Genomic DNA, 15,785 nt, shown 5'->3' with positions numbered 1-15,785 from the left:
CCTAAACTTCTCAGTATTGTTTTGCAGTTTCTGATTCTTAACGTGGTTGTTATTTTACTGTGGACGTCAGAGATACAGCGCAGAAACCGGTTACTTGACCGACTGAGTCAGGTCCAACAAGCGATCGCCTCGGACGGTGGAACTCAATGGTTTGAGGAACTAGCACTATACTACACAATAGTGCTAATTCACAATGTTTTCGAAGCCAATTAACCTTCAAACTTGTAAGTCTTAAGAGTGTGAGAGGAATGTGACCGGGTGGCGCCACCGGTAATGGTTGCCTCGCCAACAGTCTGTGTATCAGTTCTTCTGTTTTTGGTATTTTTATTATATGTTAAAAGTATGCTTTAGTGCTTATTGAAATGTTTTATGTAGGTGGTGAGAGGGGGGGGGGTGGATTGGTGCGGAAAACTTTTTTCAGTCTCTTACCTCGATGGAGATGTGATTTTTTTCCCTTAAAGAATCCCCGACCCCACTGCGGACTAACATCATGGAGTTGGCTGCCTTTCCTGGAGAGCGACCCGGCGCTTCAAGCCGCGGGAGTATGCGGGACTTTAACATCGCGGAGCTTGCAATCACTTTGCCGGGGATTGAAGCTCCAACCGCGGGGCCTGTGGACTTTAACATCATGGAGCCCGCGGTCTCTGGTAGAGGAGTCGACTCGGGAGCTCCAGGACGCGTACAGAGTTTCGACCGCCCCGACGGGGGCTTCGATCGTCGGCTGCAGGAGATATATCGACACAAAGATACTGCAGATGATATCATCTGGAACAAAAAGGACACTGCTCGAGGAACTCATGGAGCCAAGCAACACACAGTATATGGTAATCCAATGACACTCTGACATTCGGTTTGTGTTCCACATTTAGCCTGAACAGATGCACATTTACCGGTCAATCTCTAAGAGCTTTTGTGTCGTTTCCGTTGCAGATTCCAGCATCTGCAGCCAGCCCGTTTGTGTCTGTTCCGCAATTCAGTACGATCGCATCTGGTCATCCCTATTCACTTTGTTGTATCTGTGCTTTAATGAGTCCGCGCCTGAGCGGCTGATAGTGCTGCTGCCTCTCACGGCCATGTACCCGCTATTGAATCCCGTACTTCATTCATAAATGTGCGGAGTACACACGTCCTCACTGTTGCCCGGGTGTTTAATGTCAAACCCACATCACAAACGCATGGAAGTTAGAGGAATCAGTCAAATGATCACCATGAATTGCTTATGGTAATCATGTGACTGAAAGAAGAATGCTGCCTCGATAGGCATGCTGGAAAACTGGGATTCGTATAAAATTGGTTTGGTATCACAGGCTAATTGAAGTTTCGACTTGGATGGCCGAAGAGCCTGTAGTTGTACAGTTTGTCTGACTGCCTGAATCTATCCATCTCCTTCTGACTATAGCCAATAGTTGGCAGAGAGGTTAGTCTAGTGAAAAGATGGGGCGGTACTATCCCGCGGCACACACATCCACTATCTAATTCATAGTCTTCCCTCTATACCTCTTCACAGATGCTCATTTAAACGTTTCAACGTGGAAGACTGAAATTCACCGTTTCATGTAGAATGGGTAATCAAGGTTGATTTGTCGACAGCAGAGCGCATTTGTTAAATGTCCATCTGCCGTGTCCGATATTTCCACTTTTGGGCAGCTACTAACCCCATCCCCTTGCTCCAAAGCGCACTGATGATGGAAAACTGATCAGCGATCGCCCCTTACACCAGCAGCATCCTACACACAATAGTCATCTTACAATTTTTAACCAAAGTCAATTAGCCAGCAAACTGGTGCGCCTTTGGCAAACTGGTGCGACGGGGGTTGGACCGTCGGCTGCAGGAGCTATATTGACACAAAGATACTGCAGATTATGTCATCTGGAACAAAAAGGACACTGCTCGATGAACTCATGGAGCCAAGGAGCACACAGTATATGGTAATTTAATCACACTCATACATTCGGTTCGTGTTCCACATTTAGACTGAGCAGATGCACATTTACCCGTCAATCTCTAAGAGCTTTTGTGTCGTTTCCATTGCAGATTCCAGCACCTGCAGTCACCTCTGCTTTGAGCCATCCTGTTTGTGTCTGTTCCGTGATTCAGTTCGATCGCATCTGGTCACCCCTATTCATTTAGGGAGTCCGCGCCCGAGCGGCTGATAGTGCTGCTACCTCTCACAGCCATGTACCCGCTATTGAATCCTGAACTTCATTCATAACTCTGTGAAGTACACACGTCGCCACCGTTGTCCGCGTGTTTAATATCAAACCAACATCACAAACGCATGGAAGGTAGAGGAATCAGTCAAATGATCACCATAAATTGCTTATGGTAATCATGTGACTGAAAGAAGAATGCTGCCTCGATAGGCATGTTGGAAAACTGGGATTCGTATAAAATTGGATTGGTATCAAGGGCTTATTGATGTTTAGACTTGGATTGCCGAAAAGCCTGTGGTCGTACAGTTTGTCTGACTGCCTGAATCTATCCGTCTCCTTCTGATTATAGTTGGCAGAGAGGTAGGTCTAGTGAAAAGAGACTATCTATCCCGTCCTACCGGGTGCTATCCCGCGGCACACATCCACTATCTAATTCACAATCTTCCCTCTATATCTCTTCATAGATATTGCCTGGTCCGTTCGGTTCCTCCAACAATTTTGGTTCCTCCAGCAGTGTGGGTCAACTCAAATTGGCTGTTCCTTATATTTTTAAATCCTGTCGGGTGGTGTTGTGAGCTTCTAATTCAATGCAACATTGTGGATATTTGCTTTTCACTGTACCTCGGTAGACGTGACGATAAACTAAACTGAATACATTGAATAAACCGAACTGAATAATTGTTCCCTTTGGCTGCCCTGTAGAAGATCTTCGTATTCCGAGGAACCAAAAATGTGGCAACATTTGGGTAATCCGATCAACTAAATCTCCCATACTACAAGAGGAAGCGCGATTTCCGCGGCGTTCCTTAGTCATAGAATGTAAAAGCTGGGACGTCATCTTATAGTTTTATAAATAATTGAATGGGCCACTTCTGAAGTACAATGCATAGTTCTGGCAGCTACCCTGTGGAATGGATTATCATAGAGGTGGTGCAGCGCCCACTCAGGTGAATGTTGTATGGATTGAAGCACTTCAGTTATGAGGGGAGATGGATGGTCTGGTTAGGTTTACCCCAGGAAGTAAAATGAGAGAAACCTGATAGACATATTCAACATTACGAGCTATCGATAGAATCTTTTCCCCGTGATGCAGTGGAAGTCCCGAAGTCTAGAATACGGCGACACGGGTATAAATTGGAAGATGGTGTCATAGGTGAAAATGGGAAAACAGGAAGAAATCTTCGCGGCGTTAATGGAGAAGAGAACAAAAAATGTCTATTACAACTGCAACCGAATAGAAACAAAAATGTGGACCAATTTCATCTGGTTACGTATCGGGAATGAGGAAATAGATGACATCATATGTATAACAAGCAGACTTAAAGCTGTACGGGAAATTGCCAGATGCCCGATGCGTGGCATCTGTGTTCGGTGGACAGTTGAAGCCTTTGGTCACAAAGCAGGAAGAGTAAATCTGAGATAGAGAAAATTGAACCATGAAGCGATTCGGGATCTTGGGAAAAAGCAGGAACGGGGCATTGTTTTTGGATGATCAGCCATGATCATATTAAATAGCGGTGCTGGCTCGAAGTGGCGAATGGCCTACTGCTGCACATATTTTCTAAGTTACTATGATTCTATGATGCGACAATAAGGGGTTTAATAAAGCCAGCCGTAGGAGTGTCCTGTCATAACGATTGAGATCCAGATTTTATAAGCGAACAAACGTACTACTTTAGAACCAGTGCTATTGGGGAGGGGTTTGGGGAAGGGTTGGTAGCGTGGCTCGGCGGGTAAATTACCTGGACGTTCTATCGTTCAAATTATTTGATGCAAATGTAAACATATTAATCCAGAAATGGAGATTGGATGAAAGGAATGGATATTTCGCCGCGTGGAAGAAAGGAAGCTGTCGGAAACAAACAGTGCATTCAGAAAGTATTCGGACCCCTTCACCTTTTCCGCATTTTGCTACGTAACAGCCTTATTTTGAAATTGTTTTTTTTTAAAATCATCAATCTACACACAATCTCACATTATAAAAAAGCGAAAACATGTGTTTAGAAAATTTTGAAAGTAATTAAAAATAAATAACTGAAATATCACATTTACATGAGTATCCAGACCCTTTACTCAATACTTTGTTGAGGCACCTTTGGCAGCTTTTGACACCCAAGTCTTCTTCGGTATGACGCTTCAAGCTTGGCACACCAGTATTTTGCTAATTTCTCCTATTCTTCTCTGCAGATCCTCACAAGCTCTGTCAGGTTGGATGGGGAGCGTCGATGCACAAGTATTTTCAGGTCCCTGCAAAGATGTTCGATCGGGTTCAAGTCCATACTCTGGCTGGGCCACTCAATGCCATTCACAGACTTGTCATGAAGGTACTCCTGCGTTGTATTGGCTGTGTGCTTAGGGTTGTTGTCCTGTTGGAAGGTGAACCTCCGCCCAGTCTAAGATCCAGAGCGCTTTGCAGCAGGTTTTCATCAAGGATCCCTCTTTGCTTTGCTCCGTTCATCTTTCCCTCGATCCTGACTAGTCTCCCAGTTCCTGCCGCTGAAAAACATCCCCACAGCACGATGCTGCCACCACCATGCTTCACTGTAGGTATGGTATTGGCTAGGTGATGAACGGTGCCGCTTGGCATTCAAGCCTAAGAGTTCAATCTTGGTATCATCAGACTGGAGAATCTTGTTTCTCATGGTCTGAGAGTTCTTTAGGTGCCTTTTGGCAAACTCCAAGCAGGCTGTCATGGGCCTTTTACTGACGAGTGGCTTCCGTCTGGCCACTCTACCATAAAGGCCTGCTTGGTGGAGTGCTGCATATATAGTTGTCCTTCTGGAAGGTTCTCCCCTCTTCACAGATAAACTCTGGAGCTCTCTCAGAGTGACCATTGGGTTCTTGGTCACCTCCCTGACCAAGGCCATTCTCCCCCGATTGCTCAGTTTGGCCGGGCGGCCAGCTATATGAAGAGTCCTGGTTGTTCCAAAGTTCTTCCATTTAACAATGACGGAGGCCACTGTGCTCTTCGGGACCTGCAATGCTGCAGAAATTGTTTTATAACCTTCCCCAGATCTGTGTCTCGACGCAATCCTGTCTCGGAGGTCTATGGACAATTCCTTCGTCTTCGTGGCTTGGCTTTTGCTTTGTGTGCACTGTCAACTGTGGGACCTTATATAGACAGGTGTGTGCCGTTCCAAATTATGTCCAATCAATTTAAGTTTGCAGTAGTGGACTCCAATCAAGTTGTAGAAACATCTCATGGATAATCAATGGAAACAGGATGAACATAAGCTCAATTTTGCGTGTCATAGTAAAGGGTCTGAATACTTATGTAAATGTGATATTTCAGTTATTTCTTTCGAATTACTTTGCAAAATTTCCTAAACACCTATTTTCGCTTTTTTAGTACGTGGTATTGTGTGTAGATTGATGATGTTTTAAAAATCCATTTTAAAATAAAGCTGTAACGTGGCAAAATGTGGAAAAGTGAAGGGGTCAGAATACTTTCGGAATGCATTGTAATTGTGAATTGAGTGCCAAGTGGTGGAAGAGCTGGTGAGATGTGGACGTAGATATAGTGCAGTTTGTTTTTACGTCAGGGAGCTGCGACTTTGAACAAACTGCTTTTCAGAGAGTAATATTTAATTGTGCCACTATGCCAATGGAAGGAAAGTAACCTGATCATTGACTCGATAGAATGATAATACCATAATACCACATGACATTACAGTAGAATGAGGCCACTCGATCCATCGACTCTGCAGCGCCATTCGATCATGGCAGATCTATTTTCCCTCTGAGACCGTTCTGCTCTCTTTTTCAAGTAGCGTTTGACGTCTTGACGAATCAAGAACCTAACAACCCCCGCTTTAAAATACTCAATCTCCAGGCTTCCACAGCAATCTTTGGTAATAGATTCATAGTGGTAATATACCAATATTTGTATTGGTGATGTACAAAGTACCCCACTAGCTGGCTAAAGCAATTGATCCTCACAATTATAAAGATTCGTCCTTTTATTCGGAAACTTTGCCCTCTGGTCCTAGACTTTCCCAGTACTGGAAACATGTTTGCCATATCCACTCCATCTAGACCTTTCATTATTCGGCGGGTTTCAATGAGACCCCCCCCCTCAACCTTCTGAACTCCAGTGAACGCAGACCAGAGCCATCTAACGCTCCTCACACGTTAACTCACACATCCCCGGGATCCTTCTCGCAAACCTCCTCTGGAGTCACTCCAACGGCACCACATCTTTTCTCTAAGTGGCTAACTTTGCTCACAATATTTCAAATGTGCCCGACTAGCGCCTTACAAAGCCTTAGCAAATGTATTCTTGTTTTTTTTTTAATGTTCTAGTCCTCAAGAAATGAATACCGGCATTGAATTTGCCTTGCTTACTACCGACTTAATCTGCAAATTAATATTTTGGGAATCTTGTACCAGTGCTCCCGTCCATCTGCACCTCTGATTTCTCAATTCTCCCCATTTGTAAAATAGTCTCTGGCTCAATAATGTAATTTTGTCCATTACTAAACGAATGACATAAAGCTAATTTAATGCAGATTTAATGTGTTAAATTATATTCCCGAGAGTGGCCAGATTACCACTTTGGCCTGGAGATATTGCTGATAAGCATTATGTATGTTGATTTCACGGATATGGTTGTAATATTGATTTAATGGACCATGTTAGCATCAGCAATGGAGAAGAGTAAATGGAGACGTGTTCCTCCACAAAACAAAGCGTTCACATATTGAACGTTCTAGTAGATGCGACGGCTTCCAGACTAATATTTGTTCCTACTGTAGAATAATGGACAATCACATGCTTGGTGATCTATCCAGAGGATGGAGTCAAGAGTGTTTTATTGTCATGTCCCATATAGAACAATGAACCCCTTACTTGCTGTAGCACAAAAGAACAGAATATTTAAACATGGCACACTGTAAACAATAGGATAAACGAGAGAGAAAATTCAGATTGAATATATGTTTTATCATAGAATATCCGTGTCAATTTGAGTTTCATGTCGAATGAACCCAACTTGACACGAATATTCTACGACTGCACGTCTGTCTTCTTTTCAATACGTTTAATTTCAAATGTTGGTTTTACACTTTCTGAACTACATTATCTGGCATTCAGCACATCCAAGGTCCGCAGTGTAAATAGGAATGTCGCATTCCTATTAAATCACTTCCCGCCCAGCATAAACCTATGCTCTCTTGTACTTGGTTCCCTGACCTGGGAAAAAAAATAATATGTGTATTCGCTGTAATCATACCCCACATAATTGTGCATATATCTATAAGAGTCGACCTCAGTTTCTGTGCTCACATGAATACAAACTTTATCTGCCCCGCCTCTCCATACAGTGCGTGGCCGCGAGTCATGGTAATTCTTTCCTGCTCTCCTTCGACCTTGAAATATCTTTCTGACAACAGGGTAACCAACCCCGAACAGGATACTCCGAGCGTGACTTCACCAATGTATTGTAAACTGCAATATAACGTCCCAACGTCTGTACTCACTACCGTGACCAATGAAGGAGAGCGAGCAAAACCCCCCTTTTAGCATCTTATCCACCCGCGACGTCAAATTCAGAGAGCTATCATGTGCACTCCTTGATCTTCGTGCTCTAAAATATTCAGCGGATCCAACTGATCACTGGCAAAGACCTGATATGATTTCCTAAATTAAAGCGCCCCACACATAATTAAACGTCATAAGCTATTTCACTGTCCACTTACGCACCTGATGAAAATCGCGCTGTAATTCTTAATGCCCATCTTTAGTTTTATTTGTAAAGTTACGAATCATACCATGCACATTCTCATTCAATTCCTTGATACAGATAACAAGCAGCAATCAGCTCAATTCTGACGCATGAAGCATGGCAGTAGTCACGGCCTGCAGTCCTAAAATCCGTGTAAAATTTAGATTAAAAAAAAATAGTTAGCTCGGTTTCTCTTTTCACAAATCTCGTGTGACCTGCCGCGCGTTCAATGTAAACCATTATCTACTGTTCCTTGTGCCTACATCCGTTATCTCCTTGGTGCGGAACAGAATCTAAATGTTTTATTCAAACGACGTGCTTTATTCAAACTACAGAAATCAATTAATCGTAACTAAACACAAATTGGTCATGTGGCTGATAACGTGTTTCGACCCGAAACGTCACCCATGCCTTCTCTCCAGAGATGCTGCCTGTCCCTGAGTTACTCCAGCTTTTTGTGTCTATCTTTGGACGATATATGGAAAATATATCGTTCTGGGTCTCTGGGTTCATTGTTATTGGGGCTCTCTCCCATAACCCATGCCAAATGCTACCGCAGTAGCAGTTTCACCTGAAGACGGCAACATTTTAGCAAAGCTGCATGCAGCTGTTTATTTTGGATGAATTAATTGGCTCAACATTCCTTTCGCGGTACGTTTCTCGCTTCTGGTAGTAAAATATAACATGAGCATTTTCACAGATCCATTCACTGCAGTCTATTTGTGAAATTTAAATAAATTATCGTGAGACGTTCACACGCTTGTATCATGTAGCACGAACTTGAGGTCGGTAATGCATCCTCAGACACTGACATTTGATCACACTTTACATTTTCTTGGTGTTTTCTGGAGCAAAACTGACCCTATCATTGTCTGTTGTGGTGAGAATGGCAAGCGGTCTCAGGCGCTGCTTTCAGATCACAGTTTCTGCTGACTTGAATCCCATCCGGACAATGAGGCAGGTTTAAATCACAGTTGTCCCTCTGCTTGGTTAGCTTGCTGTCTTACGCTGGGTTACGCCAGTTCCATCTCGTTGCATCATTCTTCCGCAGTGGAACACACGTCATCTTTCGAAACAATCGTGCAACATCACGTTTATTTTTTTTCTCTGTGCGTTTTATCGACGGTACTGTCATTATCTACTCAATTACTCAAATTGAGGGCCTGGTCAAATGGGGGGCTTCTCATTAAATAGTCATTTAGCGGAGGGTCCTTATATATGTTAATAATAGGAGAGAACTAGTAAATTTTCAATTAAGGGAGGACACCGGCATATGGGGGTTTGCGGGAGCACTGTAAATTAAGTTTTGGGGGTGTATAAACAACAAATATTTACTTCGTGGAGGGAAACAATAAATGAGGAAATAGGGGAGTGCGCCTGCGAATGGGAAATCAGGAGAAGACAAAACTACACGTAAAATTAGGGGAAGGGCCTGCCTCTCTCCCTCTGTGTATACTTCCCTCTGTGAGTATTCATGTCTCTCTATCTGTTTCCATATCTCTGTCTGCAAGTGCTTCGAGCCCCATGTGTGTTCTTGGTGGTCTCTATTAAAGAACTCTACCGTGTGCGAGAGGAAACACAGGAAGACACGCCCATTCACCCAGCTAAGTAAACAATAAAATAACCAAAATGGAGCTAAAAACATCACTGAGCATTGACCTGTCCCACTGTGTCCCTTCAGTGCATTCTATTTGTTCCCACGTCCAGGCTCGCTTAAGCAATGGTGTAGGGATTATTCCCTGTTGTTCTCTCCCTTTTGGCCACATTTAGGGAAATATTACCACCGAGGTGTGCTTCTGCTCCCTGCCTACAAACAACCAATGAAACAGGAGGATCCGATGCATAGAGTTGATCAACGGACCCGGATGATATCTGACTTGAAGGCATTGAGTCAGTGGACTGGTCCATATGCAGCGATTCCGCAGCTAACCTGAATGAGTACGCGACGGTCATAACTGATTCAATCAGAAATTGAGTGGAAGACTGTGTGCCGAGGAAGTCAGTCTGAATGTTCCCCAACCAGAATCATTGGATGTACATTTACAGGTGAAGGTCACGTCCGATGCAAACAAATCAAACGATCGCGAGTGCCTGAAGAAGGCCCGCTGTGATCTCCGCAAAGCCACCAAGGATGCCAAGGGACAATTCCGATATAAACTTGAGTCCTGTATCAATACTGGGTCACACAGAGAACGTGGCAACGTCTGAATAAGATAAGTACCCGCACGGCAAGTTCCCGTAACATCATTGGTGATACCCGATGAACATGATTGCTTTCTATGCACGCTTCGAGTAGAAGGCCAACATAGCGATGATACCTGACCCTTCAGACTCCAGTGTGCCTCTCCACAGGGTGATGTAGCAGAGTTTATATCGGCCTTTCTGAGGGTAAACCCACGAAATGCAACTGGCCTGGACGGAGTTCCTGGCCGTAAACTTAGTAGCTTCGCGGACCATCTAGCGGGAGTACTCGCCGCCATCTTTCATCTTCCCCTACTCCGTTCTGAAGCACCAATTACTTGAAGAAGTTCACAAGAATCGCCGTGCCGAAGAAAAGCAAGACCTCTCACCTAAACTACCGCCCAGTCGCCTTGACATCCACCATCATGAAATGTTTTGAGAGACTAGCTATGAAATGAATTAAATCCAGTCTACCCAGCGGCTGACCACCACAACAGGTCCACGGATTATGCGAGCGCTCTAGCCCGACACTCATCCCGAGGAAAACCGGATAAGAGAGTCCTACGTCAGACTTCTATTAATCGCCTACAGCTTTGCCTTTAATACCATTATACTGACCACCACAACAGGTCCACGGATTATGCCAGCGCTCTAGCCCGACACTCATCCCGAGGAAAACCGGATAAGAGAGTCCTACGTCAGACTTCTATTAATCGCCTACAGCTTTGCCTTTAATACCATTATACCATCGAAGCTTAACACCAAACTCGCAGGACTTGAGCTTAGCACTCACCTCATAAAGTGGACCCTCGATTCCTGACCAACAGACCCCAATAAGTGAGGATAGGGGACATATCGTCCTCTGCGATAACCCTCAACATGGGAGCTCCGCAAGAATGTTTTCTCAGCTCCTTCTTTACTCCTTGTGCACCCACGACGGTGCAGCTAGCGCGAGTATTCGCCGACATCTTTCATCTCCCCTAATCCATTCTGAAGTACCCACTTACTTGAAGAAGTTCACAATCATTCCATTGCCGAAGAAAAGCAAGACTTCTCACCTAAGCTACCGCCCAAAGCAAGACCTCTCACCTAAACTACACGCTGGACGAAGTATACACTAACGTCAAGGACTTATACAAAGCTCTCCCCTTGATTTGGGGAATTAGAAGTCGCTGAAGTTGATCACTAACACTTTCGTCTTGCTGGCATTCAGAGCGAGTTTTTGTCCTGGCGCTATGTTACAAACGTATTTAGTATCGTCATTGTTGTTGATCCAGCCCACCACAGTGGCTTTATCTGTAAATTTGTAAATGGTGTTAGAGCCGAAATTACCCGCAACTCGTGGTTGTAAACGGAATATTGCAGGGGACTGAGAAAGATTCGCTCAGGCGTATCAATGGTCATTTTTTTGGGCAGCAGGTTTTGTCACCTATACACTGTCCGTCAGAAAGTCGAGGATCTAATGGAAGGTGTGCTCACTCCTGTGTTCAGGTAGTGATGCAGGTTAGTTACGGAGGAAAGGCAGCTGAGATAAGTGCAATGTCTGCGATGGGGTTGGTTGGGATATCGGTATTGGACTCTTCGCTTTGAAAGGACCGTTCATAAGTCTGACAACAGCGGCAAACGAGTTGTTCTGCGCGACACGAGAGGGGAGGATGGAATGATAGAGATGAACATATTCCTTGATTGTGTTGGCTGCTCTCCCGAGGCAGCGCAGATGGAGATAGAGTGATGCGGAGGTCATGTTGGTTTGAGACATGACTATGCATGGGGAGGCCATATCATTTGATATATTTATGGCGAAAATGTTGGAATATTGGACAGATAGGATGGAAAAGGGACCGAAGTGAGTCTCCTCCAGTCCCCTCCTCACTGTGATGGAAGTCCAGAATGTATTTTCTCTTCCCCTGCCGTCTTCTCCCGTAGTCAGGCTGTTGAGGTTGCCACGTTCCAGGCCGCGCCGGATGGTTAAAAGTCCGCAGCGGGCCGACCCAAGCCCCTCTATCCGGGGCGGGCGAAGACGCTGCCGCTGCCGCTGCAGGAGCTCCCGATGTCGGCCCCCACCCAGGCGCCTGCGAGCTTCCGACTTCCACGCGGCCCAAGTAGCCTCTGGAGGCAAATCGCAGCCGCTCCCGCAGCGCCACCACAGCCTCCGAAGGCAGCCAGCTCCGCAGATGGTGAGTCTGGTCCGCGGGCTCTGCGAACCAGAGCTGCAGGTGGTCCCAGATGGAGGCCGCCAGCTCCAGTTGTTTGGCCGTTAGTAGGCCGCAGCGGGAACGGAGACACCACCCAGAAACAAAGGTCGCTTCTCCGTTCGGAGGAGACAGTTTTACAATTTTACAGTCCCCCCCACAAACACACACACATAGTGCACAACCACAAAAACACGACATCACATCTACAATTAAGACCAAAAAAAAACAAAAACACAAAGACAAACGGACCGCAGGTAAGCCGCAGCTGCTAGGGCAGAGCCGTCATTTTGTCAGCCATGATCACAATGAATGGCGGAGCTGGCTTGAAGGGACAAATGGCCTCCTCCTGCACCTATTTTCTATGTTTCTATGTAACACCCAATAACGCACCATGATACTATCTTATACACGCTAACACCCTATAAGACAATATGACATCCTGTAACACACTATAATAAAATATAATACCACAAAACACTCAATACCTCACTCACTATAACGCACTATATCTCACTACACTCACCATATCGCATTACAACTCACTATATATCACTATATCGCACAACACAGTAGCTCAATGTAACTCACTATTAACCAATGCAAATCTCACTACAGTTCACTACAAAAATGTAGATCTATATAATACACTATAACACACCATAATGCACAATAACACACCATATTGCACTAGAATACAATATAAACAGAAACATAGAAAATAGGTGCAGGAGGAGGCCTTTCGGCCTTTCGAGCCAGCACCACCATTCATTGTGGTCATGGCTGATCGTGCATAATCAGTGACCCGTGCCTGCCTTCTCCCCATATACCTTGATTACACTAGCCCCGAGAGCTCTATCTGATTCTCTCTTAAATCCATCCAGTGATTTGGCCTCAACTGCCCTCAGTGGCAGAGAACTCCACAAATTCACAATTCTCTGGGTGAGAAAGTTACTTTTCACCTCAGTGTTAAAAGGCCTACCCTTTATTCTAAGACTGTGGCAGCTGGTTCTGGACTCGTCCAACATTGGGAACATTTTTCCTGCATCTAAATTGTCCAGTCCTTTTATAATTTTATATGTCTGTATAAGATCCCCTCTCATCCTTCTAAACTCCAGTGACCACAGGTCTAGTCTATTCAATCTTTCCTCATATGACAGCCCCGTCATCCCGGGTATTAACCTGCTGAACCTACGCTGCACTGCCTCAATTACAAGGGTGTCCTTCCTCAAATTAGGAGACCACAACTGTACACAATACTCCAGATGTGGTCTTACCAGGACCCTATACAACTGCAGTAGAACCTCTTTACTCCTGTACTGAAATCCTCTCGTTATGAAGGCCAACATGTCATTAGCTTTCTTCACTGCCTGCTGTACCTGCACGCCAACTTTCAGTGACCGGTGTACAAATACAGCCACGTCTCGCTGCACTTCCCCTTTACCCCTTCCCCCTAATCTGACAGCATTTAGATAATAATCTGCCTCCTTGTTTTTGCCGCCAAAGTGGATAACCTCACATTTGTCTATATTTCACTGCATCTGCCACGCATCTGCCCACTCACTCAAACTGTCCAGGTCACACTGCAACATCCTAACATCCTCTTCGCAGTTCACACTGCCAGCCAGCTTTGTGTCATCCGCAAACGTGCTAGTGTTACTTTTAATTCCTTCATCCAAATCATTAATATATATGGTAAACAGTTGTGGCCCCAACATCGAGCCTTGCGGCACTCCACTCACCACTTCCTGCCATTCTGAAAAGGACCCGTTTGCTGCAACTCTTTGCTTCCTGTCAGCCAACCAATTCTCTATCCATGTCAACACCCCATCCCCAAAACCATGTGCTCTAATTTTGCTCAATAATCTCGCGTGTGGGATCTTATCAAAGGTTTTCTGAAAGTCTTGATGCACTACACCCACTGGCTCCCCTTCATCCATTTTACTTGTCACATCCTCAAAAAATTTCAGAAGATTAGTTCAGCATGATTTCCTTTTCATAAATCCATGCTGACTTGGATTTATCCTTTTACTGCTATCCAAATGCACCATTATTACCTCTTTAATAATTGACTCCAGCATCTTCCCCACCACCGATGTCAGGCTAACTGGTCTGTAATTATTCATTTTCTCTCTCGCTCCTTTCTTGAAAAGTGGGATAACATCAGCTATCGTCCAATCCACAGGAACTGATCCTGAATCTATTGAACATTGGAAAATGATCACCAATGCGTCCACTATTTCTAGAGCCAACTCCCTGAGTATCTTGGAATGCAGACCATCAGGCCTTGAAGATTTAACAACCTTCGGTCCCATCAGTGTACCCAATACTATTCTCGCCTAATGCAAATTTGATCCTGAATCTCCAGATGTGGTCACACCAGGGCCCTCTACAACTGCAGAAGGACCTCTTTACTCAAAGCCCCTCGTTATGAAGGCCGACATGCCATTTGCTTTCTTCACTGCCTGGTTTACCTGCACGCTAACTTTCAGTGACTGGTGTACAAGGACACCAAAGTCTCTTTGCACTTCCCCTTTACCTAACCTGACACCATTGAGATAATAATCTGTCTCCTTATTTTGCCGCCATTTACGGTTCTGTACAGGTCACCCCGGCCCCATAAGAGATCCAAATGGTCCAGAAACCTAAATCCCTGTCCCCAGCAACAACTCTCGGCCATACAAACATCTCCCCTATCGTGTAGGAAAGAACTGCAGTTGCTGGTTTAAATATCCCCTATCGCTCTGTTTTAACCTCACCAGCACGAGGTACCTGAAGTAAACCACATAGAACTATCCTAGAGTTTCTGCTTTTCAGCCTTTTAACTAATTCCCTTAACACATGTCCCGTGACCTCCTTCTTCTTCCCACCTGTATCGTTTGTGTCAACATGCACAACACCTTCCGGGTGCTCTTCCTCCCACTTCAGGATGTCCTGCGGCCGGTCAGACACGTCCTGGACCGTGGACGCCATCCTGGCGTCTCGACTGCTGCCGCAGAATCTCCTGTCCGCACATCGAATTATCGAGTCACCGACCACTGTGACTGCCTGACGTGGCTCTTCTCTGTTGAGCCTCGGCGCTAGGCGTGTGGTCGGAGCCCTGGCTGCGACTTGAACCTTCGTCCGCCCTGACAGTTCCTCGTGTAATTGCCTTGCTCGTCGTCACCTACCTTCGCGCTTTCTTTACCCTCGTTTTGATAACCTCGCTGTAGGTCTGGTCCAGGAATCCCTCGTTTTCACGAATGTTCCTGAGGGCATCCAGCTACTGCTCGAGTTCCCTAACGTAGTCGTTCAGGAGATGCACCTGGACGCAATTTCCACAGTTGTCGTTGTTAGTGGCACCAGCAGTGTCCTGACTTCCCACATCCTGCAAGACACATACTGCAACAACAGGCCTGCCATTACAACTGTCGCCAAATCACTAATTCACTCACAAGACACACGGCACAATGTTGATTGAAACTTATTCCCCTCTCTGGAGCTGATGGCCTCCTTGCCCCAGCCTCCTCGCCGAAGGCAATCGACCAAAAGGCTCA

The sequence above is a fragment of the Rhinoraja longicauda genome, chromosome 39, assembly GCF_053455715.1.
Source record: "Rhinoraja longicauda isolate Sanriku21f chromosome 39, sRhiLon1.1, whole genome shotgun sequence".
In the NCBI taxonomy this organism is placed as follows: Eukaryota; Metazoa; Chordata; class Chondrichthyes; order Rajiformes; family Arhynchobatidae; genus Rhinoraja; species Rhinoraja longicauda.
This window is presented reverse-complemented; position numbering follows the sequence as displayed.